The sequence below is a fragment of the Symphalangus syndactylus genome, chromosome Y (assembly GCF_028878055.3).
Source record: "Symphalangus syndactylus isolate Jambi chromosome Y, NHGRI_mSymSyn1-v2.1_pri, whole genome shotgun sequence".
Taxonomy (NCBI): Eukaryota; Metazoa; Chordata; class Mammalia; order Primates; family Hylobatidae; genus Symphalangus; species Symphalangus syndactylus.
The window spans coordinates 9,893,038-9,918,299 of NC_072448.2; the positions used below are offsets into that span (position 1 = coordinate 9,893,038).

The following is a 25,262-nucleotide window of genomic DNA, read 5'->3' on the forward strand; positions in this document are numbered from 1 at the left end:
TGCAAATAAACTAGAAAATCTAGAAGAAATGGATAAATTCCTCGACACATACAGCCTCCCAAGACTAAACCAGGAAGAAGTTGAATCTCTGAATTGACCAATAACAGGCTCTGAAATTGTGGCAATAATCAACAGCTTACCAACCAAAAAGAGTCCAGGACCTGATGGATTCACAGCAGAATTCTACCAGAGGTACAAGGAGGAACTGGTACCATTCCTTCTGAAACTACTCCAATCAATAGAAAAAGAAGGAATCCTCCCTAACTCATCTTATGAGGCCAGCATCATCCTGATACCAAAGCCAGGAAGAGACACAACAAAAAAAGAGAATTTTAGACCAATACCCTTGATGAACATTGATGCAAAAATCCTCAATAAAATACTGGCAAACCGAATCCAGCAGCACATCAAAAAGCTTATCCACCATGATCAAGTGGGCTTCATCCCTGGGATGCAAGTCTGGTCAACATATGCAAATCAACAAATGTAATCCAGCATATAAACAGAACCAAAGACAAAAACCACATGATTATCTCAATAGATGCAGAAAAGGCCTTTGACAAAATTCAACAACGCTTCATGCTGAAAACTCTCAATAAATTAGGTATTGATGGGACATATCTCAAAATGATAAGAGCTATCTATGACAAACCCACAGCCAATATCATATTGAATGGGCAAAAACTGGAAGCATTCCCTTTGAAAACTGGCACAAGACAGGGATGCCCTCTCTCACCACTCCTATTCAACATAGTGCTGGAAGTTCTGGCCAGAGCAATCAGGCGGGAGAAGGAAATAAAGGGTATTCAATTAGGAAAAGAGGAAGTCAAATTGTCCCTGTTTGCAGATGACACGATTGTATATCTAGAAAACCCCATCGTCTCAGCCCAAAATCTCCTTAAGCTGATTAGCAACTTCACCAAAGTCTCAGAACACAAAATCAATGTACAAATATCACAAGCATTCTTGTACACCAATCACAGACAAACAGAGAGCCAAATCATGAGTGAACTCCCATTCACAATTGCTTCAAAGAGAATAAAATACCTAGGAATCCAACTTACAAGGGATGTGAAGGACCTCCTCAAGGAGAACTACAAACCACTGCTCAATGAAATAAAAGAGGATACAAACAAATGGAAGAACATTCCATGCTCATGGGTTGGAATAATTAGTATCGTGAAAATGGCTATACTGCCCAAGGTAATTTATAGATTCAATGACATCCCCATCAAGCTACCAATGACTTTCTTCACAGAATTGGAAAAAACTACTTTAAAGTTCAGATGGAACCAAAAAAGAGCCTGCATCACCAAGTCAATCCTAAGCCAAAAGAACAAAGCTGGAGGCATCACGCTACCTGACTTCAAACTGTACTACAAGGCTACAGTAATCAAAACAGCATGGTACTGGTACCACAACAGAGACATAGATCAATGGAACAGAACAGAGTCCTCAGAAATGGTGCCACATATCTACAACTATCTGATCTTTGACAAGCCTGACAAAAACAAGAAATGGGGAAACAATTCCCTATTTAATAAATGGTACAGGGAAAACTGGCTCACCATATGTAGAAAGCTGAAACTGGATCCCTTCCTTAAACCTTATACAAAAATTCATTCAAGATGGATTAAAGACTTAAATGTTAGACCTAAAACCATTAAAATCCTGCAAGAAAACCTAGGCAATACCATTTAGGACATAGGTGTGGGCAAGGACTTCATGTCTAAAACACCAAAAGCAATGGCAACAAAAGCCAAAATTGACAAATGGAATCTAATTAAACTAAAGAGCTTCTGCATAGCAAAAGAAACTACCATCAGACTGAACAGGCCACCTACAGAATGGGAGAAAATTTTTGCAACCTACTCATCTGACAAAGGGCTAATATCCAGAATCTACAATGAACTCAAACAAATTTACAAGAAAAAAACACAATCCCATCAAAAAGTGGGCGAATGTCATGAACAGACACTTCTCAAAAGAAGACGTTTATGCAGACAAAAAACACATGAAAAAATGCTCATCATCACTGGCCATCAGAGAAATGCAAATCAAAACCACAGTGAGATACCATCTCACACCAGTTAGAATGGCCATCATTAAAAAGTTAGGAAACAACAGGTGCTGGAGAGGATGTGGAGAAATAGGAACACTTTTACACTGTTGGTGGGACTGTAAACTAGTTTAACCATTGTGGAAGTCAGTGTGGCGATTCCTCAGGGATCTAGAACTAGAAATACCATTTGACCCAGCCATCCCATTACTGGGTATATACCCAAAGGATTATAAATCATGCTACTATAAAGACACATGCACACGTATGTTTATTGCGGCACTCTTCACAATAGCAAAGAATTGGAACCAACCCAAATGTCCAACAATAGACTGGATTAAGCAAATGTGGCACATATACACCATAGGATACTATGCAGCCATAAAAAATGATGAGTTCATATCCTTTGTAGGGACATGGATGAAACTGGAAAACATCATTCTTAGTAAACTATCACAAGGACAAAAAACCAAACACGAAATATTCTCACTCATAGGTGGGAATTGAACAGTGAGAACTCATGGACACAGGAAGGGGAACATCACACTCCAGGGACTGTTGTGGGGTGGGGGGAGGGGGAGGCACAGCATTAGGAGATATACCTAATGCTAAATGATGAGTTAATGGGTGCAGCAAAACAACATGGCACATGGATACATATGTAACAAAGCTGCACGTTGTGCACATGTACCCTAAAACCTAAAGTATAATAATAAAAAAAAGAAATATTTTGGAGAAAATATTTCAGAAAAAAATGAGTCTGTGGTCTCAGTTTTCATCTGATCTGTCATGGATAGGATGGTTTATTACCAGACAGACCCTGAAAGCTCATTTTTAGCAGGTTGTCAAGTCTCATTTCCTATGAAGAGAAACTAGGAGGAGGAAGGGAGAAAAACAACAACAAACAAAAGAACAATATTGGAAAATTGATACAGTCTAAATTTTTTCTGAAATTCGTATATCAGTAGGCAGGTATGAAGGTGGCTTATGTATGTAAATAGGTTGTTGTTATTTTCATGTGAAGTTTAAGTTGTGTGGCTTCAGTTTGCAGGCTTTAAGAAAGCACAGTTTAGTTTTCATTGACCCCAAATTAGGAAAAATAGGGGAGGAATGAGAAAAAAACCTTGGTAACATTATTTTGAAGACTTGTAGCCAAGAAAAAATAGAATTCAGCCCAAACTGTAGAAAATAATAAAAATCAAATAAAACATTAGGCAACATTAGAACCTAATAATGGGTGTACCCTAGTTTTTGAAACAATTTTTTCTCTATCCAGTTTCCAATTTTACTACAGACAAATCATGGTAGGATGAATTTGCTTTATTATACTTGGCCAGATTATTTGCATAAACTACAGCAAAAATAATTATTTTTCACACAAGCTTTTTTAGAAATTGGCTATAATGGGACTTTCTCCATAGAAGGAATCTCAGATGAGAATTTTATAAAGCCCAGCCCATCCATGGCTTTGTACAATCAAATACCTATGAGCTCGGTGAACTTCCTCCCTCTTTTGGGTCCAAAATAAACCTGCGGCTTCTGGGCCTGTCGGAAAGTGACATTCTTTATTCACCACAGATCAGAAAGCCTGTATGGGGACTGTGTACACAAAATATGTGACCACTTTTTCCAAGGACTTTATTGGCTCTGTAAATCAAGTTTGATTCCTTAAAAGAAGAACATTATTCCAGTCAATGCTGTGGTAAAATAACCAGTTTCTCCAATGGTGTCCTGTTATAAATGAAAATACATTGTTATTGTTCTTATGTAAATAGCTGTATTGCTATAAGTTAAGAATACTGACAAATGCTTTTCAAATTCTGGAGAAATCAGGTCAAGAGAAACAAATATGCTCCACATTATATTCATAGTTATTTATTAAATTATTAAAAGCTGGCAATAGCACAAAAGAAAAATTTCCAGACTGAAAAACAAGGAATCAGCAATGTTTTAAGCAAAAAGTCAAGAAGTTCATATTCATATTCAGTTCATGCAGTTAATTCCTATTCTGCTTGATATTCAGGAACATTTCAGTTCTCTATGAGTCCTGAAAGTTTTTCCTCTATTCTGATGTCACAATCTCCAAAGCTATCAGAAACCTGAATTCAAGAGAGTTTATAGCTGATTATAAAACCACCTTCTAAAGGAACCGAAATAAGACAACACTTGTTTGTAAATCACAAAAATTTTTAGGCAATCAGATATGCATCTATCTCAGTGAGCAGAGGGGTGACTTTGAATAGAATGAGAGGAAAGTTTGTCCTGAGCAGTTCCCAGCTTGACTTTCCCCTTTAGCTTAGTAATTTTAGGGCCCTATGATTTTCCTTTTATAGTGGTAAGACTTCTGTTTATCTACCTAGGTCACAATAAGCAGGTTCAGTATTGACTGCTGTGTAGAAGCTTCTTGTCTTAGGAATGTAGTCTACCTTGTAGAGTTGTCAGTTTAGACACTTCATTGCTTATATTAAAAAGAAAAATGCAAAGAACTTCCTTTTAATGTTTATACCACTTCCACAAAAAAGAGTTACTTCTGTTAATCTTCCTAGAATGAGAAAGCAAGTAGAAGTTCAATACCTAGACAATGTTGTTGTTGTCATTGACATAAACTCTCACTCTGTAGCCTAGGCTTGAGTGTAGTGTCAAAGTTTAAACTCACAGCAGCCTTGACTTCCCAGGCACAAGTTATCCCACCTCAGGCTCTCAAGTAGCTGGGATCACAGGTGTGCACCACCACGCCTGGCTAACCTTTGTATTTTTTGTAGATAGGGTGTCTATGTTTCCCAGGCTTATCTCAAACTCCTGGGCTCAGGTAATCCCCATGCCTTGGCCTCCCAAAGACCTGGGATTATAGGCATGAGCCACTATGCCCAGCCAAAAGCCTAAAAAAATTTCCTGAAGTTTGTCACTTAATCAACCTATGGGATACTAGATACTATTTGTATTTGTATCTAATATCCTATTTAAAATTGTTTCTAGTATCCTAAAGTTCAAGTGACAAACTTCAGGAAAATTGTATTATATATAACATATACCTGGAATGTTATATAATATACAACATAATTATATAATATTATATAATTATACAGTATATAATATAATTATAATATATAAATGTATAATATAGCTGTTATATCATATATAATGGGTAATATCTAAGATAACATGTATTATATGTCACATGTATTTTATATATACTTATATATTAGAAATATATGTTATATGATAACAATTATGTATTATATAATAATATGTAATATATACCTGGTATATTATCTAAACCAGGTATATAATATATTACCAAGTATATAACATATTATGTATTATATAATAACATACAATATATACCTGGTATATTATATAAGCCAGGTATATATTACCAAGTATATAACATATTATTTATTATATAACATATAATATACACCTGGTATATTATATAAACCAGGTATATAATATATTACCAGGTGTATATTATATATTATATAATAATAACAGGTTTATGTAATATACCAGGTATATATTACATACCTATTATAAGCTTATAATTTATGATTTTTTGTATATTAAAATGTACTACTAAAATAGGCTATTTATATTAAGATGACTATTAAAAATTATCACACCTTATTTACAATCAAGATTCAATTAATGTCATCATTTCTATAACTGATTTTTCTTCTTTCCTCATTACATTCTCAGGCTTGCCTAATACAAATCTCTTTTATTTATCTCTATCTTGTTTCTCTTTTGATGTGAATTTACACTCAGATTTTATCCCCTTCATAGAAACTACTTTTTTATTGTGATAAAACACCCACAACATAAAATTTACAGTTCTAACTACTTTTAAGTATAAATTCCGTCGCATTAAGTACATTCACATTGGCAACCATCATCACCATCCATCTCCAGAACATTTTCACCTTTTCAAACTAGAAATTTAAACCAATTAAGCAATGCTTTCCTATCCCTTCTTATGCCCCTATCTGGCTACAAATATTCCACTTCCTGTCTGTGTGAATTTGATCACTTATATGAGTGGAATCACTTGATATTTTTTATATGGTGACTGGCTTGTTTCATTTAATGTATTGACTTTGACACTGATTCATTTTGTAGCGTGTGTCATACTTTTCTTCTTTTATAAGACTATTCCATTGTGTGTATAAGCCATGTATTACTTCTATTTGTTGATAGATATGAAAGGTTAGCCGGGAGAAAGAATGAACAGACCCAAAGTCAGGCAAGCAAGTTTTATTAACCTGCCGGGCTGCTCCACAGTAAACAGAGGAGGCAGCCCTGAGTTCACACACTAGGAGGGCTTTATGGGGGTTGACTGTGAGGGCTGGCATGGCATACATTCTGAGTAAAACCACATCCTGAAGTTGTTTTGCTAAATTCTAACAGTGCTGCATTATTTGTAGCTCACGTTACATAACACCTAAAGGAAATCGGGAGTGGGGATCCTTGCAGAAACAGGTGGATAAGTTTCACCTAACATTCCTGTCTTTTATTAATTTTAGGGAAAATGGAGCTTTGTGGTCATCAGGCTACCTCTTACTGAATGGGGACAAAGGTTGGGTATGGCTGCTTATAGAGTTGCTAGCATTTTTGGAGGAGCATCATGTCCTGTAAGGTGCTGTGTATGAAGGCTTTGATCCAGTCCTGCAAGAACTGGGTTAGGAGGCATAAAAGACAGGGTCCAAAAGCTAGCAGGAGAAACAGCCCTATTGTGGGGCTAAGAAGAGGCAATAGCCAGGGTGCCCGGGAGTTTTGTAGCCATTGAGGCCAGTTAGAATCATTATTTTGGAGTTTTTGATCTTGGTCTTTGAGTTTTTTGACAGGATTTTGAACTACCCCAGACTTATTAACATAGAAACAACACTGTTCATTGAGAAAGAGACATATGCCACTTTTTTCAGGTGTGAGGAGGTCTAGCCTCTGGGGTTCTGTAGGGTTACTGCAGCCAGGGAATCTAATGGTTTTGTAAATGAGTGATGGAATTAGCAATTTTTTTCTAGAGCGGATTGGAGATCTTAAGAAAGTATCTAAAACTATGACAATGATGTTCCTAGGATTCCTGCTCTTAACCTGACAGTAGCTGTAGCTCCAAGTGCAGCTAATAAGGGAATGGACTGAATTGCCTTTTTGGGGGACAGGCAGGAAGCATGGCAGGGACAGGGAGGTCTTGGTCTGGGAGAACAACGTTAATGGTGGGGGTAAATTAGGGTGCAAGTACCTGTCCAATTGGTAATGAGACAAAAGTAGGTTATAGATCCAAAGAAGAAGAAGAAGATGCCTAGGTGTTAATACAAACAGACAAGTGGATTGAGAATAGGTGTTGAAGTGTGGAGGGGCTTGGTTCAGCTTTGGCAACAGACTTGGAAGAGGAGTCATTAATAAATAACTGTCGGGATTGGAGAGGGGTTTAGGAGAGATATTAGGGAAATGAAGTTGCAGGTGATTAAGGATATTAGTACAGGAGTTGGTGGGAGGCGAGGAAGATACTGGAAGTAGAGATGCAGGGTTGAGGGGAGTGCTTTTGGAAAAGTAGAACTCCCGTTTTAAGAAACAGAGCATGGAGTAGTTGGATATAGGATGGAGAAAGGGCACTGAGCACTTTGGAAGACAGTAGGTCTTGTAGGTTTTGTGAGCTGTGGATGGTGTTGTGTAGACCAAATGTTAGGTTGTTTTGCTTTTTAATGCCAGGGTGGTGGCCGCCGCTAGGACCCTGAGGAAAGCTGGCCATCTTTGGTGGTACAGTCTACTTGTTTAGAAAGATAGGCTACAGGAGCAAAGGAAGGAGGATTTCCCTTTTGTTGGCCAAGAACACTGAGGGCTATTTCTTGGTGTTTGGCTGTAATAAAGAATGAAGGGCTGATGGAATTGCTAATTCCATCACTCATTTACAAAACCATTTAGATTCCCTGGCTGCTGTAACCCTACAGAACCCCAGAGGCTAGACCTCCTCACTCCTGAGAAATGTTTGGCAGAGATAAAGTGGGGGTGGTTACAAGAGTAGCTTTAAGTTTGCAGAAGCTAGGGATTATGTTGTGGGAAGGATTTGGAGGTTCATTTAAAGGGCCTTTGGCTCCTTGATAGAGGGGTGGGCTAACAGGGCAAAGTTGGGAATTTGTATTTTGAAGAAGCCTGCTAACCCCCAAAAGGAAAGGATTTTATTTTTAGCGGTGGATGGAGGCAGGCTATCTATTAAGGCTGCCTACACTGGAGTCATGGCTTGGGCCCTGGGTGAAAGTTGGACTCCTAAATATGTTACTGTTGGGGTGGAGAGTTGTGCCTTGGAGGGAGAATTCTGACATCCTTTATTAGCAAGAAAACTTAGTAGGATGATAGTGTGATTCTGAGAGTTTTTTTAAAGGAAGGACTACAGAGAAGGAGGTCATTTACATAGCAAAGGAGCTGGCTAGGGGAGAGGTTTAGGGAGGTGAGGTTTTGAGCTACAGCTTATCTAAAGAAAGGAGGATTGTCTCTAAAGCCTTGAGGAAGGACTGTCTAAGTAAGTTGTTGTGATGATGGTTTTAGGGTCAGTCCAGGTGAAGGCAAAGAGATCTTGGGAGTCAGGGTGAAGGGGAATGGTAAAGAAGGCATTTTTTAGACCGATTGCAGTGTAGTGGGTTGTGTTGGGAGTGACAAGGGAAAGAAGTGTGTAGGGATTAGGAACTACTGGATGGATGGTTAGGACTGCCTGATAAATAGATTGGATGTCTTGGACTAGTTGATAAGAGCCGTCTGTCTTTTTGACAGGGAGTATGGGAGTATTACATGGAAAATGGGTTGGTTTGAGGAGGCTGCACAAGAGGAGTTTGCTTATGATGGGTTGTAGGCCCCTCTGATGAATCAGTGAGATAGGATATTGAGGGACATTGAGAAAGTTAGAAGGGTCATTTAACTGGATTTTAATGGGGTCATGGTGAGCAGCTAGGGCAGTGTGCTACACTACTGGGATAATGAGAGAGGTGGGAAGTGGGTGCTGGGGAGAGGGGTCGGGGCTAGACTAATGGAGAGGAGCAGGAGGGACTCTGGTTGAGGCAGGTAGGAAAATGAGATAGAAGCCTTGAATTTGGCTAAAAGGTCTCAGTCTAGAATGGGGGTAGGACAACGAGGCATGATAAGGAAAGTGTGAGAAAAAACAATATTAAATAAGGAAAAAGCAAGAAGTCTAGTGGCATGCGTACATGACAGGAGTCCATTAACTCCCACAACTGAAACCTGGGAGGAATGAGTTGGTCCTGAAAATTCAGGCAAAGCCAGGTAGGTGGCCTCAGTATTGACTTAAAAAAAAGATTGATTTACCTGCTACAAGTAGAGTTACCCTGGGCTCCAATGCAGTGACAGCAGATGGGGCTGAGGGCCCTGGGCCTCATCAACCTTCAGCAGCTAGGCCAAGAAGCTGTGGGAGTGCAAGCAATTCATTGCCATTTTTCTTGCCGAAGACAGGATATCTTGGGGTGCAGGCTTTTTTTCTTTCTGCAGGGAGGACAGTCAGACTTCCAGTAGCCTGCCTCCTGGCAGACTGGGCAAGGGCCTTTTGGCACCCTCAGGTTAGGACATGCCCACAACCCAGTGGCCTTTTTTCTGCACTTAAAACAAGGCCCAGTAGGGTTAATGCTATCAGGTCTTTTGTGCCCTTGGGTGGTATGGCCAGGTTGGTGGATAGCCGCTACTAGAAGCTGGTATGTAGCACTATCTCTTTAGGCTTTATTTAATTTATTTTGCTCATCCCTGTTATTGAAGACTTTAAAAGCCAGGTTAAAGAGGTCTTGTTCTGGGGTTTGAGAGACCATCTTCAACCTTTTTAAGTTTGCACCAGATGTTGGGGGCAATTGGGAGATTAAATAGGTATTAAGAACAATAGTTTTTTCCCAAGAGGCAGAGTCAATGCGGGTATATTTTTGGAGAGCCTCTGTAAGGTGGGAAAGGAATTCAGCAGGGTTTTTATCTGCTTTTGGGGAAAGTTTTTGGAGTGTTTTTTGTTTGTTTGTTTGTTTGTTTTAATTTACAGCCTTATAGGAAGCTTTGTTAAGGCCTGCAATGAGGCAAGTAGTTAGATGAGTATGGGACACCCAGCTGGTGTCTGTGGGTTGCTACTCTTAGGAAGGCACTTTCCAGGGAACTGCGGTGGCTCCTATGGGCTTAGTAGGATCTTGCCAATGGAGGTCGTCAGCATTTGCCTGGGCTGCAAGCCACACTCTTTCTTTCTCTTCCAGAAGAAGGGTAGAAGAGAGGATAATACAGAGATTGTGCTAAGTAAGTTCATAAGACTGGCTGAGATATTTAAATTCTTTGATATAAGTATCGGGATTGGAGGAGAAGCACACAAGCCTCTTTTATCTGGGAGAGATTAGAGTGAGAGAAAGGAACATGAACATGGATGATCCCTTTGGCTTCTTCCACCTCTTGGAGGGGTAGCAACAGCGCTGGAGGAGGGGTATATTAGGCTTGGGAGCAGGTGAGGATTGGAGATGGAGATGTTTTACAGTCAGAGGCTGGGTGGCTGGAAAGAGGAGGGGAAAGAGATAGGGGCATATGGAGGGGGGTCATGATGTTTTAGTGGAGGGACATGAGGTTGCCAGGGAGGAGGAAAATCGGCAGGATCAAAGGATGAAGAGTCATTGGCTGGGGCAGTAAAGTGAGTGACTGGGTATAAATCATATTTGGAGCAGGCAAGAAGGATTTGAAAAGTAGAGCAGGACCGGCAAACGGAAGGGCTGCTACAGAGAGTGAAGGAAGCCTGAACATAAGGAATCTTAGAACATTTCCCATTGCAATGGCAAAAATTTTCTAGGTCCCTGAGTATATTGAAATTGAAAGTACCATTTTCAGGCCATTGAGAGCCATTATATAATTTATATTGAGGCCAAGCCGTATTACAGTAGAAAATAAGCCTCTTGGGACAAACCTCTGAACAGAGGCCAAGCATGTTAAAGTTGTGCAGGAGGCACCCCAGGAGGGCAGTTTTAGATGTAGTAGACTAAGAGGCTCCTATAGCAAATAGAAGAGGGCATAGAGGAAGAAGAGACTGCTGGTGGCAAGGACAGCAGGAGATGGTGTCCCCAGTCCCGTGGGACTTGTTCACTATAAGGAAGGCAATCACTGAGTTAGGTGTCCCTGAAATGGGGGACCTGGAGGCCTAGAGGCCAGAGGGAGCACTTGGCCCAGTGCTGGGTCTTTCAGGAAGACACAGATGGTCAAGTGTCCAGGGTAAATGGCAAGAGCTTCTCTTACTCACCCCCGTGTATACTCTAATGATGAATGAAGTCACCAGCAATGGGCAGTCTGAGAAATCCTTCAGGTCTTCAGCAGGTTCAGGAAAGGGAGGGTGGCCAGGAGAAGAGGAAAGGCACTGAGGCTCTAGTGTGCTGCAATGGACCAGCCCAGGAGGAGAGAAAGGGTATGAGAGATGGTAAGAGAAAGAGCCCTTTTAGGATTCCCAGCAAGAGCCTACCCCTTCCTGGATTTCAGCACCAAAATTTAAGGTTAGCTGAGAGAAAGAATGAGTAGACCCAAAGTCAGACAAGCAAGTTTTAATAATCTGCTGGACTGCTCCACAGTAAACAGAGGAGGCAGCCCCAAGCTCATATGCTAGGGGGTGTTTTATGAGGGTTGACTGTGGAGGCTGGCATGGCATACATTATGAGTAAAACCACATCCTGGAGTTGTGTTGCTAAATTCTAACAGTGCTGCATTATTTCTAGCTCAGGTTACATAATATTTAAATGAAATGGGGGGAATCTTTGCAGGAACAGGGGGCTAAGTTTCACCTAACAAGATACTTCAGTTTCTTCCACCTTTTGTGTTACTGTGAATAATGCTGCTATAAACATTACTGTGCATGGGTACACTATAAGTCCTTGCTTTCAGCTCTTTTGTGTGTATGCCTAAGAGAAAAACTATAAACCATATTTTTTTTGGAGACAGAGTCTTGCTCTGTCACCCAGGCTGGAGTACAGTAGTGCAATCACAGCTCACTGCAACTGCCACTTCCTGAGTTCAAGTGATTCTCCTTCCTCAGCCTCCTGAGTAGCTAGGATTACAGGCACCCACCACTATGCCCAACCAACTTTTTTGTACTTTTAGTAGAGACAGGGTTTCACCATGTTGGCCAGGCTGGTCTTGAACTCCTGACCTCAGGTGATCCACCTGCCTTGGCCTCCAGAAGTCCAGGGATTACAGATGTGAGCCACTGTACCTGGCCAACTGAATAGTATGTCTACGCTTAACATTTTGAGGAGCTCTCAAAATGTTTCCTGCAGGGCTATATAATTTTACCTTCTGGCAAGCAATGAAGAAGCATTCTGATTTCTCCATATCCTAACTAGCAATTGTCTTTTCTTTGTTTGTTTGGTGCTATTGTGTGCTAGCGTGTCCAGAGTTTGTTCCTGCTGGTGTGTTTGTGGTCTCACTGACTTCAAGAATGAAGCCACAGACTTTCATGGTGAGTGTTATAGCTCTTAAAGGTGGCATAAACCCAAAGAGTGAGCATCAGCAAGATTTACTGTGAAGAGCGAAAGAACAAATCTTCCACAGTGTGGAAGGGAACCTGAGCAGATTGCTGCTGCTGGCTGGGGTAGCCAGCTTTCATTCCCTTATTTGTCCCCTCCCATGTTCTGTTTCTGTCCTATCAGAGTGCCCTTTTTTCAATCCTCCCCATGACTGGCTACTTTTAGGCTCCTGCTGATTGGTGCATTTTACAATTCTCTTGCTAGCTACAGAGCACTGATTGGTGCATTTTACAATCTTCTTGCTAGCTACAGAGCACTGATTGGTGCATTTTACAATCCTCTTATAAGACAGAAAAGTTCTCCAAGTCCCCATTTGACCCAGGAAGTCCAGCTGGCTTCACCTCTCAATGTTGCCTCTAAACAGGACACCCCAACTGCTGTTGGGAATTGAGCAATGACCACTCTAGCTACTTCTTGCTGGATAGAGGTGAAGAAGGGGCCCTGCAGTTGTAGTGACCTCCAGCGGGGAAATCTCTAGGCCAGTCAAAGTGCCAGTGGGTTGGTCCAGGGTTCCTTGGTAGAAGTTGTGAGTTGAGCTCATTTGGGATTCCATTTGTAAGACCATCTGTAGTCTGATGGTTTCAATCCTGGAGGAAACAAATTTGGCAAGGTTAAAAATATGGGGCCAGAAGGCGAGTAATAGCAAGATGGCTGTCACAGGACCTAGAAAGAGGAGAAGCCATGTCACACAACTCCAGAGGTTGGTATAAGAGTTTGAAAGGCATTGTCTGATTTCAGAAATCCTTTCCTGTGAATACTGGGAGGTGTCTCTTACCACCCCTGACTGGTTAGTGTGAAAAAAACACTATTCGCCTACGAAGTTGCAGTGTCCTCGCCTCTCAGCAGTGAGGAGCTGTAGGCCTCAGTGGTTTTGGAGAGTCACTGTTGCCAAAGAGTCCATTTGGGATTGTAGAGTAAGGATAGATTTTGTTATTTCTTGCAAACTGTCTGAGAAATCCTTTGAGAGTGTGTGGTAGTAGGATAGTGAAGTGGACAAACCTGCTATTCTGGTTCCTGTAGCAGTGGTCACTCCTAACCCTATAAGTAGGGATATTAGTTGTATGGCCCCACACTGACAGACTTGAGCTTTGATAGGGTCTGATTTCCTGGGGCAGTGTCAATGTTGGGACTTAGGAAGACAGGGTGTAGGTGCCTGTCCAGTTGGTTTGAAGGCAGATATATGTTGAAGTTCCACATAAGAATATGCCTTGGTTGGGTAGACAGAACTGGTTGTGTATATTAAAAACATGTGTGAGTTTGTTGTTTTCATTTTCCCATACTCCTAAAGTCCTTGCCAAGGTAGCTTTGGTGAGTGGCTGGAAAGGGGTGTTGGGAGCAAACTGAGTGGCTCCTTGGGTTCTATTTTCCAGCTGGAGAAAAAACTATTTTGTATCTACTAGGAACCAGTCAAGGGAGAAATTGAAAGTGGGGACGAGAAGGCATTCACTAGTGGTGGAGGCACTCCTGCAGGGGGTCCAGGGGTGAATGGTCATGCAGGGAATATGTTTGCCATTATAAAACCTGACAAGTTTGTTAAGCAGGGAGGAAGTGATGATTTTTGGAGGCCCTGAGAAGCAGACAAGCCATCTGAATGGAGCTGTTTGGGTGACTCAGAAGTTACTATGATCAGTTGGGGCTTGAAGTTATAGGGTGTAATTACACTGATGGGATATTAGGTGCCCCAGGTGCAGGCCTGATAACAGGTTGTGTTGGATGCATAAAGGGTCTTGGAAAGTTAAGACAGTATTCATGGTTACAGGACTGTGTCTGGGCTTTTCATTGCTCATGTAATAGGTGAGGTTGGAAATGTAAGAGCGTAAAAGTTGAATTGCATGTCCTGTTAGGGTTTTCTTGGTCCTATCAGAAATGGGGAAATTGGCTAATGACTGCATATTTGGAAGTTGGAAAGGGTCTTTTCGGTCATAACAGGGGTGGTAGGTTAAGTTAATAAGGACCCAGTTTTTTGCAGGAACGGGAGTGGCAACGTAAGCAGTGGCTGTTAGAGAGGTATAAAGCCAACAGTCATTTGCCAGGGAAGGATTGGACTGGTTTAGCAGAGAATGGGTGAAGTTGAGAGTCTTGTAGAGGTAATTAAGAGCCAGTGAAAGTGGAGGGGTGACTATATGGGGTATCTAAGGAAGCAGGAGCAATAGACAGGCAAAGAGTAAGTAGGAAGGTAAAGAGGGTGCCCTGGAAAATGCGATCATTTTATCCAGTCTGAGTTAAAAGTAGGAGTAAATTGCTGTCAGAAAGAAGGATGATGGAATAAAGGTTGATGTGATTATCATTTTCATCCCGGCAGGAGCCACAGTGTATAATCCTACTACAAAGAGTATGGTTAGTGTACTGCTTGATAATGTGATGAAATAGTAAAAGGATTCCTTTGAAGGGGCAAGCAGAGATGTTAAGGATTATGTAGGTTTTCACTTATCTTTTTTCATTTTTTTTTTTTAAGTAGAAAGGGGTTTCTCCTCAGGATCAGTTGTAGGAGCCTTTTTAGTCTGGGATGTGTCCTTCTGAAATAGGAGATGCAAGTCCTCCAATGGCTCACAGGTGTATCGAGGCTGGTCTGGATGATCTTGGGACTCCAGAGAGTAGGTCATGGAGATGAGTTTCTTGTGTTAGTCTCCTTCAGTGCCTTTTGAATGTTTCATTTGCATTGTTGACCTTCCCTGAAGAATGTGGCCTCCAAGTGCAGTGAAGGTGATATTGTATCCCTAGTGCCCTGGAAATTCCCTGAATTATCATGGCTTTAAAAGCCAGACTATTGTCATTTTGTAAGCTTTGGCAAAGCCCAAATCTAGTAGTTATTTCATGAATTAGGACTTTAACCTCTTCCTGAGCCTTCTCTTCTTGCAGGGGATGGCTTCTATCCAATTTGTCAAGGTATCAACACAGATCAAGAAGTACTGAAATCCCTTTGACTTAGGCATATGTATGAAGTCTAACTGCCACTCGTCTCTGGGATAGTGCCCTGTTCTTTGTTCCCCTACAGGGGCCTTATGATGGACCAAGGGATTATTCCTTTGGCACACCTCACAGGCTTTCACTTCTTGTTGGACAGCCCAGAGGATATTTGGCCCTGTAAATAGAGAGATTTGGCCATTTGATGAGTGTTCTCAATACTCACATGAAAAGTTTGGTAGAGATACTTCAGTATTTTCCACTGGCTGGCTTCAGGTATGAGTACCTTTCCCTCTTCTGTTGTTAACCACCCTGAGGGGAGAAAACTATGCCCCCATGAAAGTCTCCATTCTGTTTCAGTTGGGGAATACTGGGGCTTAATCTCTTGATGAGGGTTGTCCCATATCAAGGGAAATTCCATAAGTATTTCTAATGGGAGCTTCTGCCTGGCAGCAATTTTGGCCTCAGCATCTGCCTGATGGTTTATTTCTGCCTTTTCTCCTTCACCTTTTTGATGGCTTCAGCAGTGTAACACTGCCACCTCTTTGGGAGTTTGCTCTGTATGCAATAACTCCATGACTTCCTGTGGTATTTAATGGGGGTTCCCCCAGAGACTAGGAACTCCCTTTCTTTCCACATTGCAGCATGGGCATGTAGGATTACATAAGCATACTTGCTATCTGTACACACATTTATTCTTTTTTCCTTCCCCAGTTCTAAGGCTCATGTAAGTGCCACTAGTTCTGCTAACTGAATGCTGGTCCCTGGTGGAAATGGCTTACTTGCAAGTACTGTTACATCACTAACTATGGCACAACCTGCCTTTCATATGCCAGTCTCCACAAATGAACTTCCACCGGTATATAGGTTAAGGTCAGGATTAGCTGAGGGGACTTCTAAGGATCCTCTCAGGCAGCATAAGTCTGGGCTACAATTTGTTAGCAGTCATGCCCAATTGGTTCCCCCTGCTCTGGGAGAAAAGAGGCAGGGTTGAGGGCTGTACACGTGTGTATTTGCAGCACAGGTCCCTGAAGGAGTAGCACCTGGTATCTAAGCACCTGGTTGTCTGATAGCCATAAACTTCCTTTGGCACCTAGTATGCCATTTACAACATGAGTACTCCAGACAGTGAGATCGTTTCCTTGTATTATTTTGATAGCCTCTGACACTAAGACAGTCACTGCCACAACTACCCATAAATAGTGAGGCCAGCCTTTTGCTACTATATCAGTTACCTACTTAGGTATGCCACTGGTTGTGGGATTGTCCCCTGAGTCTGAGTAAGGACTCCAAGAGCTATTCCCACTCTCTTTGTGATGTATAAAGAGAATTTTTGTCCTGTGGGAAGGCTTAAGGCTGGAACTTGTCCTAGGGCCTGCTTCAAGGTTTTGAAAGCTGTTTCTGCCTCTGATTCCCATTCTAGTAGATGAGTATTGGCCTTCTGGGTCATCTTGTTTAATAGAGAATTGAGTGGCATGGCCATCTCTTTGTATCTGGGGATTCAACTTGGCAAAAGCTGGTAATTCCAAGGAACCACCACAATTGTTTTAATGACTTACAGCAAGGATAAGCCAGTATAGGCTGTATTTGTTCCTTGCTGAGGGCCCTTGTTCCTCTGGATAAGAATAGGCCTATATATTTGACTTGTTGTAGGCAGAGCTGGGCCTTCAATTTAGATGCCTTGTACCCTTGATTAACTAGAAAGTTCAAGAAATCTAGAGTAGCCTGCTAGCATGAGGCTTTCGAACTGGTAGCAAAAAGAAAATCATCTACATACTGAAGGACCAGAGCACCTGGACTTGAGAAGTGGCCTAGATCTTGGGCCAGTGCCTGACCAAACAAATGAGGGATATTCCTAAACCCTGGAGGCAAGATCATCCATGTAATTTGGGATGTGTCATCTGTGGAATCCTCAAAGGCAAAGAGAAACTGGGAGTCAGAGTGCAGGGGAATGCAGAAGAAGGCATCCTTGAGGTCCAGAACAGTGAACCATTCTGCTTCCTGTGGTATTTGAGAGAGCAGGGTATAGCGCTTGGGTACAACTGGATATAGAGTAGTTACTCCCTCACTGATGAGTCTAAGATCTTGCACTAGTCTCCACAGACCGTTCGGTTTTTGTTCTCCTAGAATTGGGGTGTTGCAGGGACTGCTGTGTTTCCTTACTAAGGCTTGAGCTTTTAAATGTGTAACACTATCCTGTAATCCTTTATGAGCTTCATGCCTTAAGGGATATTGCCTTTGATAAGGAAGTGTTGGAGTCTTTTAGCCTGATTTGGACTGGGCGGGCAATTTTGCCCTTCCAATTTGTCCTTCCATTGCCCAGACTTCAGGATTGATTCCCTCCTCAATTAGGAGACAACAAATGGGTAACTTGTTCCCCATATTCATGTAGATAATAGCTCCAGCTTTGGCTAATATATCCCTCCCTAATAAGGGTGTGGGACTTTCAGGCATAACAAGAAAGACATGTGAAGAGAGCAGAGTCTCCCAATTACAACTGACGATGTGGGAGAAATACATGGTTAGAGGCTCTCCCAGGATTCCTTGGATGGTAACAGACCTTTAAGACAGCTGTCCAGGGTGGAGATTAACACTGAGGAAGCTGCACCTGGTGTCCAGGAGGAAATAAGTTTCTTGGCCCTCAATGGTTAAACTTGCCCAGCGTTCAGTGATGGTGATGACATGAGCTGGCACTTGCCTCTGGCACCCTCAATCCTGTTGTTGGATCATCTGGTTGGGGGCTTCTGACCCAGGGAAACTTCATCCTCAGGGGCAGTGCACCTTCCAGTGATTGCCTCAGCATAGTGGACATGACGAGGGGGCAGCTTGTTTCTCATTGAATAATCTTTTTAAAAGTGTCCTTGCAAACCACTCTGATAAAAATCTTTACCAGGTGACTAGCCTGTTTCATTTTCTGTCATCTCTGAACCACCAAGATTTGTTTGTCTGAGGGCCATGACTAAGGCTGTGGCCTATCTCTGATCTCACTTTTCCTTTTGGGCCTGTTCCTCTTGGTCCCTATTATAGAACATCGAGGTTGCCAGGTTTAATAATGTCTCTAGATTTTGTTCAGGGCTGAGGGCTTGCTTTTGGAGCTTTCTCCTGATATCTGCAGCTGATTGGGTAATAAACATCTTTTCATATCAATTGACCCTTGAGTGATTTGGGTGACAGTGGAGTATATTTTCTTAAGGCCTCCCATAGCTGCTCAAGGAAGGCAGAAGGATTTTCTTCCTTTCCCTGAGTTATGGTGCACATCATTGAATAATTCATGGGCTTTTTCCTAATTCTCCTTAGTCCTTCTAGAATATAGGTCAGCAGATGTTTACCATGCCAGTCCCCATGATCTGAGTCGAGGTGCTGGTGGGGATCCATACTGGGGATGGCTTGCTCACCAGTAGGGAATTGGTCCCTTTCTTTGATTGTCATTCTGTCATTTACTTGATTAAGATACAAGGTATCTCCAAATGCTCAGGCTGCAGCTAAAGCCACATTCTTTTCATTAAAGGCCAGGGTTTTATCTAACAATAGCATGACATCTCTCCAAGTGAGGTCAAAAGTTTGCCCTATATCCTGTAGGACATCTATGTACCTATCAGGATCATCTGAAAACTTCCCCAGATCTACCTTGATTTGATTTAAATCAGAGATGGAGAAGCGGATATGTACCTGGGTTGGGCCAAATTCCCCTCCCCTACAGCTTGAAGGGGACATAACTGATAGCCCAGGGGTTTTTGTGCTCCTTTGGAGATTTCCTTGTTTTCTTCTGGGTAGGGGAGATTAGAGGAGGCTTATCATTAATAGGAAGAGGAGCTATAGGGAGGCTAGGATATGGAGGTAAGCTGAGAGGTCCTACTGTGGGATGTAAATTGCAAACTTTGCATAGCTGTTGATTCTCCTTCAATGAAAATAAAGCTTGGACATAAGGTATTTCACTCCATTTGCCTTCCCTCTTACAGAAAACGTCAAGGGACAGGATAGTATTGTAATGTATACTTCCCTCAGGTGGTCATTTTTCCCCATCAGAGAGAGAATATTGGGGCCAGGACATGGTACAGAAAAAATGAGTCACCTCTTTTTCAGGGTTTGGTCCCAATGGCTTAGGAGGCATTTCAAGGGTGAGCCTGTTGATGCCTGAGTGTTTTGCATCTGAAAGAAAAAACTGCCAGCGGTTTTGATTTGTTTGTTTCCCCCCAACCCCGCTGAAGAACTCGCAATGGTCCCTGGACCCTGCTGATCAGAATAGTTGTGCTCACCGATGCAGCAGCTGATCCCCCTCTTGCCCAAGAACCCACAACAGTTTCTGGACCCTGCTGACTGGAATAATTGCACTCACCAATGCAGCACCAAAAATACTAGTTTTCCTCCTAGACCACAAAAGAGGACTGAGGAACGTTGGATTTAGTGGCCCTTATTGATGCATTCTCAAAACTCTGCACCCTTGCCTTTCCCCTTAGACCACAAAGAGGACTGAGAAAAATCAGATTTAGTGGCCCTTACCAATGCATTCTCGAAAATCTGTCAGAGTCCTAAATATTTTCTCCTGTTAGTATTGGGACCTTACCCTTGGTCCTATAAAGATGCTATGCCTCAAAATGGAGTGGAGGGGCATACCATGAGGGAGGGAAGGGATTTCCAGGGTTGGAAGAGTGATGCCTTTTGTCCTCACTTTTCAGCATATAGATATGAAGGATATAATTTCTGAGGCTCCCCATATCTTAGCTTTGGGAATAGCCTTTGTTAGGCCTGCTAGGCCTAACAAATTGAGGAGGGATACCAAAATTCCATTTGGTCTCCCCCTCGATGGGACTTTGGGTAAAAAAAAAATGTCTTTCTGATTGGTGAGCCTGGGTGCCTAAAGAAAGGAACACAGTCCCAAAATTTATACTAGAAATCATTCTTATAGGAGAAACTAGATAAGCACAAGAGACAGGGAGTGGAAGCAGGACTAGCCTGCGAGAAGAGAGACAGGAGGAAGTTTGTCTGTTAGGCATTAGGACCCAGGAGGCATGGGTCAGGATGGATAGGAAAGATGAGTGAGTCTCACTTGGGCGATGTGGCTCTGAGGGTTCCGCTCATGGCTACAGGGTCAACCAACTTTTTGTTGGGACCCTGGAGCTGAATGGCTTTCCTCTCTGTCCACCGTTGGCTCAGCTCGGAAGTACAGAAAAAGTGGAAGCTGGTTCCAGGAAAACCAACAATGTCAACTCCAAAGAGTCACGGGTTGTTAGATAGCCCTTTCCCAGAAAGCCTGACATCTGTGTCTTGAGTCCAGTGGCCATGCTAGTCACTTTTAACTAGCCAACACATGCCTGGTGTTTAGTCCCCGAATTCTAAGGAAAAACAGAACAAGCAAAAGGGGTCCCATAATACTCACCGCTTGGTGATAGTCCCTTTGTAGTAGCCAAGATGTGACCAGAGTTTGTTCCTTCTGGTGGGTTTGTGGTCTTGCTGACTTAAAGAATGAAGCTGCAGACCCTCATGGTGAGTGTTACAGCTCTTAAAGTTGGTGCAGACCCAAAGAGTGAGGAGCAGCAAGATTCACTGTGAAGAGTGAAAGAACAAAGCTTCTAGAGTGTGAAAGGGAACCCAAGTGGGTTGTTGCTGCTGGATGTATTGGCCAGCTTTTATTCTCTTATTTGCCCCTACCCATGTTTTGCTGATTGGCCCATTTTACACAGTGCTGTTTGGTCTATTTTACAAACCTGTAGCTAGCTACAGAGTGCTGAGTGGTGCGTTTTTACAGAGCACTGATTGGTGTATTTACAAACCTCTAGCTAGCTATAAAGCACAAATGCATTTTTACAGAACACCGATTGGTGCATTTTACAAACCTCTAACTAGCTACAGAGAAGTTCTCCAAGTCCCCACTTGACCCAGGAAGTCCAGCTGGCTTTACCTCTCACTTTTTTTCAACACTTTGCTACAACTATATGATGTAGAAAGTTAAGTGTTAATGAGAATTATGTGCTGAATGAAAAATCATCAGGCTTTCTAAGGAAGGCAACAATAAAAGTGGTGAAAAGTGAAAGAGTGGGAACGGTAATTTTTTTTTTTTTTTTTTGAGACAGAGTCTCACTGTGTCACTCAGGTTGGAGGGTGAAGGCACAATCTTGGCTAACTACAATCTCTGCCTCCAGAGTTCAAGCGGTTCTCCTGACTCTGCCTCTTGAGTAGCTGGGATTACAGGCATGTGCCACAATGTCAGGCTAATTTTTTGTGTTGTTAGTAGAGGGAGTTTCTCCATGTTGGCCAGACTGATCGGAACTACTGACCTCAAGTGATCCAACCGCCTCAAGAACAGTAATTTTAAAGGTAAATCCAGAAGTTATTTTACAGAAATTAAAACAAGCGAATTTTGACATAAGAAAAATAACTCATAAGAATATTTTATCTAAGTTAAAGCATAGAAACCAGCAAGAACATATATTGAGAAACAGTAAAAAGTGAACAGATATAGTAAAAGAGCCGCTGAAAGCAAGAAAACTCATTTTTTACACAATCAGAAACTTCTGAAAAACATCTGCCTAAAAACATATGATTAGGTGCAGTGGCTCACGTCTGTAATCCCAGGCTTTGGGAAGCTAAGGTTGCAAGATCGCTTGAGCCCAAAATTTCAAGACCAGCCTGGGCAACACAGTGAGACCTCATCTCCAGAAAAAAGTAAAATAGGCCAGTGCAGTGGCTCATGCCTGTAATCCTAGCACTTTGGAAGGCCAAGGTGGGGCAGATGATGAGGTCAAGAGATTGAGACCATCCTGGCCAACATGGTGAAATCCCATCTGTACTAAAAATACAAAAATTAGCTGGACATGGTGGTGGGAACCTGTAATCCTAGCTGCTACTCAGGAGGCTGAGGCAGGAAAATTCATTGAACCCTGGAGGTGGAGGTTGCAGTGAGCGAAGATTGCACCACTTAACTCCAGCCTGGGTAACAAAGTGAGACTCTGTCTCAAAAATAAATAAATAAATAGGCTGGGTGAGGTGGTGCACCCCTATAATCTCAGCACTTTGGGAGGCTGATGTGGATGGATCATGAGGTCAAGAGACCAAGACCATCCTGGCCAACAAGGTGAAACCCCGTCTCTACTAAATACACACAAAAAAATTAGCTGGGTGTAGTGGCATGCACCTGTAGTCCTAGCTACTTAGGAGGCTAAGGCAGCAGAATTGCTTTAACCAGGGAGGAAGAGGTTGTAGTGAGCTGACACCACACAACTGCACTCCAGCCTGGTGACAGAGTGAGACTTTGTCTCAAAAAAAAAAAATTAAATTGGAAAATAGAAAATTAGCCAGGGATGGCGGCACGCACCTGTAGTGCTGCCTGCTCGGGAGGCTGAGGTGGGAGGATCGCTTCACCCAACAAGGTCAAAATTGTAGTGATCTGTGATCTCACCACCGCACTCCAGCCTGCATGACAGAGCAAGACTCTATCTCTAAAAAATAAAATTAAATAATATTAATAGTAATTAAAATCAGGTATGGCATTGGAAACAGGTAAAACAATCTAATATCTAACATGAAAAATATGGAGAAAAAAACTTGTCTAAAATGCCATTACATTATAAATTTAGCAACTAGACAATCATCATATAGAAATAGGTCAGAGTCGGCCGGGCACAGTGGCTCATGCCTGTAATCCCAGCACTTTGGAAGGTCGACGAGGGCAGATCACAAGGTCAGGAAATCGGGACCATCCTGGCTAACATGGTGAAACCCTATCTCTACTAAAAATACAAAAAATTAGGTGAGCACAGTGGCGGGTGCATGTAGTCCCAGCTACTCGGGAGGCCAAGGCAGGAGAATGGAGTGAACCTGGGAAGCAGAGCTTGCAATGAGCCAAGATCACAACACTGCACTCCAGCCTGGATGACAGAGTGAGAATCTGTCTCAAAAAAAAACAGAAAGAAAGAAATAGGTCAGGGTCACTGGTCTCATTATCTAAAATATTTGCACTTGTTGCATAATGACCAAGAGAATTAAAGAGCATAGATACAAAGGGTGAGGTTGGAGTGAAAATTTAATAAGCGAAAGAAGAAAGTTCTCCGCAGTGGAGAGGGGGAGCCTCACTGGCTTGCCATTTTTACGGTTCAATTCCAAAGCTTTTATATGAACCCGCTCTCATCTCTGTAGCAGTTTGAGTAACTTCTCTTATCAGTAAAACTGTCTGTGCAACTCCCCTTATCTTATACAGCTGCAGGTATGTCTCTAGACAAGCACAAAGTGCTGCTTCTCTTGTATATATAACTGTGGGTTTGTTTTAGGTAAGGCCCCCTCCTCCCTGTGAAATTTCTCTTGACGTATAAGCCTGAAAAGGGGACAAAAGTTTTTCCTGGGAGGCTGCTAATCACAAAAGAACAAAAGACTTCTGTGGTGAACCCTGCCTGCTTATCTGTGCAGATACAGTCTAAGTTTTCCCCAGGCTGCTCTATTTTGCCTGTAGCTGTGTTTTTTCAGGCAGGCTACTTCTCCAAGGACCATTCTTAACTGTCTATCTAACTGACTTTTCCTTTACTTCTGCCTCAATGTTAGCACCAGTTTCCCCACCTTGTGTTGACTTTCAGTAGATCACAGCCAGGGAGATGGGTCACTAAGCAGATCATCTACAAATGGGTTTAGCATAAGACACATGGAGCAGTATGAGAAAACCAAAACTGATTTACTCAAACACCAACAATTAAATGTGTTTGTAAGAGCTTGAGTAAAAGGGCACAAATGTTTTGGTCACTGCGTTTGTTTGAAACTTGCTGTGTCAATGATGTATCTTGCAATTTTTATCCAAAGTAGTATAGTATTTCTATGACATATTTAACTAATGTCAAAACTTTTAATATGTGAGTAAAATTATGATATTATTTAAGAATCTTATGTCTGGCTCAAGATGGCTGAATAGGAACAGCTCCATCTGTAGCTCCTGGTGATGCCAACAGAGAAGGCTGGTAATTTCTGCATTTCAAACTGAAGTACCCAGTTCATCTCACTGGCACTGGTTAGACAGTGGGTACCACCAACAGAGGATAAGCAGAAAGAGGGTGGGGAGTTGCCTTACTCGGGAAGTGCAAAGGGCCTGGGACCTGCCTCCCCTAGCCATGGGAAGGCAAGAGGGACTGTGCTATCTGGCCCAGATACTACACTTTTCCCATGGTTTTTGCAGCCCACAGACCAGGAGATTCCCACGTGTGCTTACACCATCAGGGCTCTGGGTTTCAAGCACAAAAGTGGGACATTGTTTGGGTAGACACTGAACTAGCTGCAGGAGTTTGGTTTTTTGTTTTTTGTTTTTCATATCCCAGTGGCACCTGAAACCCCAGGAACTCTTCACTCCCAGGCAAAAGGTATGAAAGCTAGGGAGCCAAGTGGTCTCACTCAGCAGGTCTTACTCCCATGGAGCTCAGCAACCTAAGAAACTCTGGCTTGAAATTCTTGCTGCCAGAACAGCAGTCCAAAGCTGACCTGAGATGCCCAAGCTTGGTGCAGGGAGGGGCACCCGCCACTTCTGAGACTTGAGTAATCAGCTTTCCCCTCACAGTGTTAAGGAAGCTGCCAGGAAGTTCAGGCTGGACAGAACTGACCACATGGCAACAAAGCGACTGTGGCCAGACTGCCTAGATTGGTCCTCATTGGGCATGACATCTCTGAAAGAAAGGCAGCAGTCCCAATCAGGGGCTTATAGATAAAACCCCCATCTCCTGGGGACAGAGCACCTGGGGAAAGGGGCAGCTGTGGGCACAGCTTCAGCAGACTTAAACGTTCCTGCCTGCCAGCTCTGAAGAGAACAG

General features: G+C 42.4%; 1 protein-coding gene across 1 annotated transcript in view; it reads right to left on the reverse strand.

Annotated features, from left to right (window-relative positions):
* Positions 1–20,953, reverse strand: part of LOC129476697 (amelogenin, Y isoform) — a 78,472-nt gene extending 57,519 nt beyond the window's left edge. The window contains exon 1 of the mRNA XM_055269580.1: positions 20,861–20,953. The gene's annotated coding sequence lies outside the window, so the exon portion shown is untranslated. The remainder of the gene's footprint in view (positions 1–20,860) is intronic.
* Positions 20,954–25,262: the final 4,309 nt, after the last annotated feature.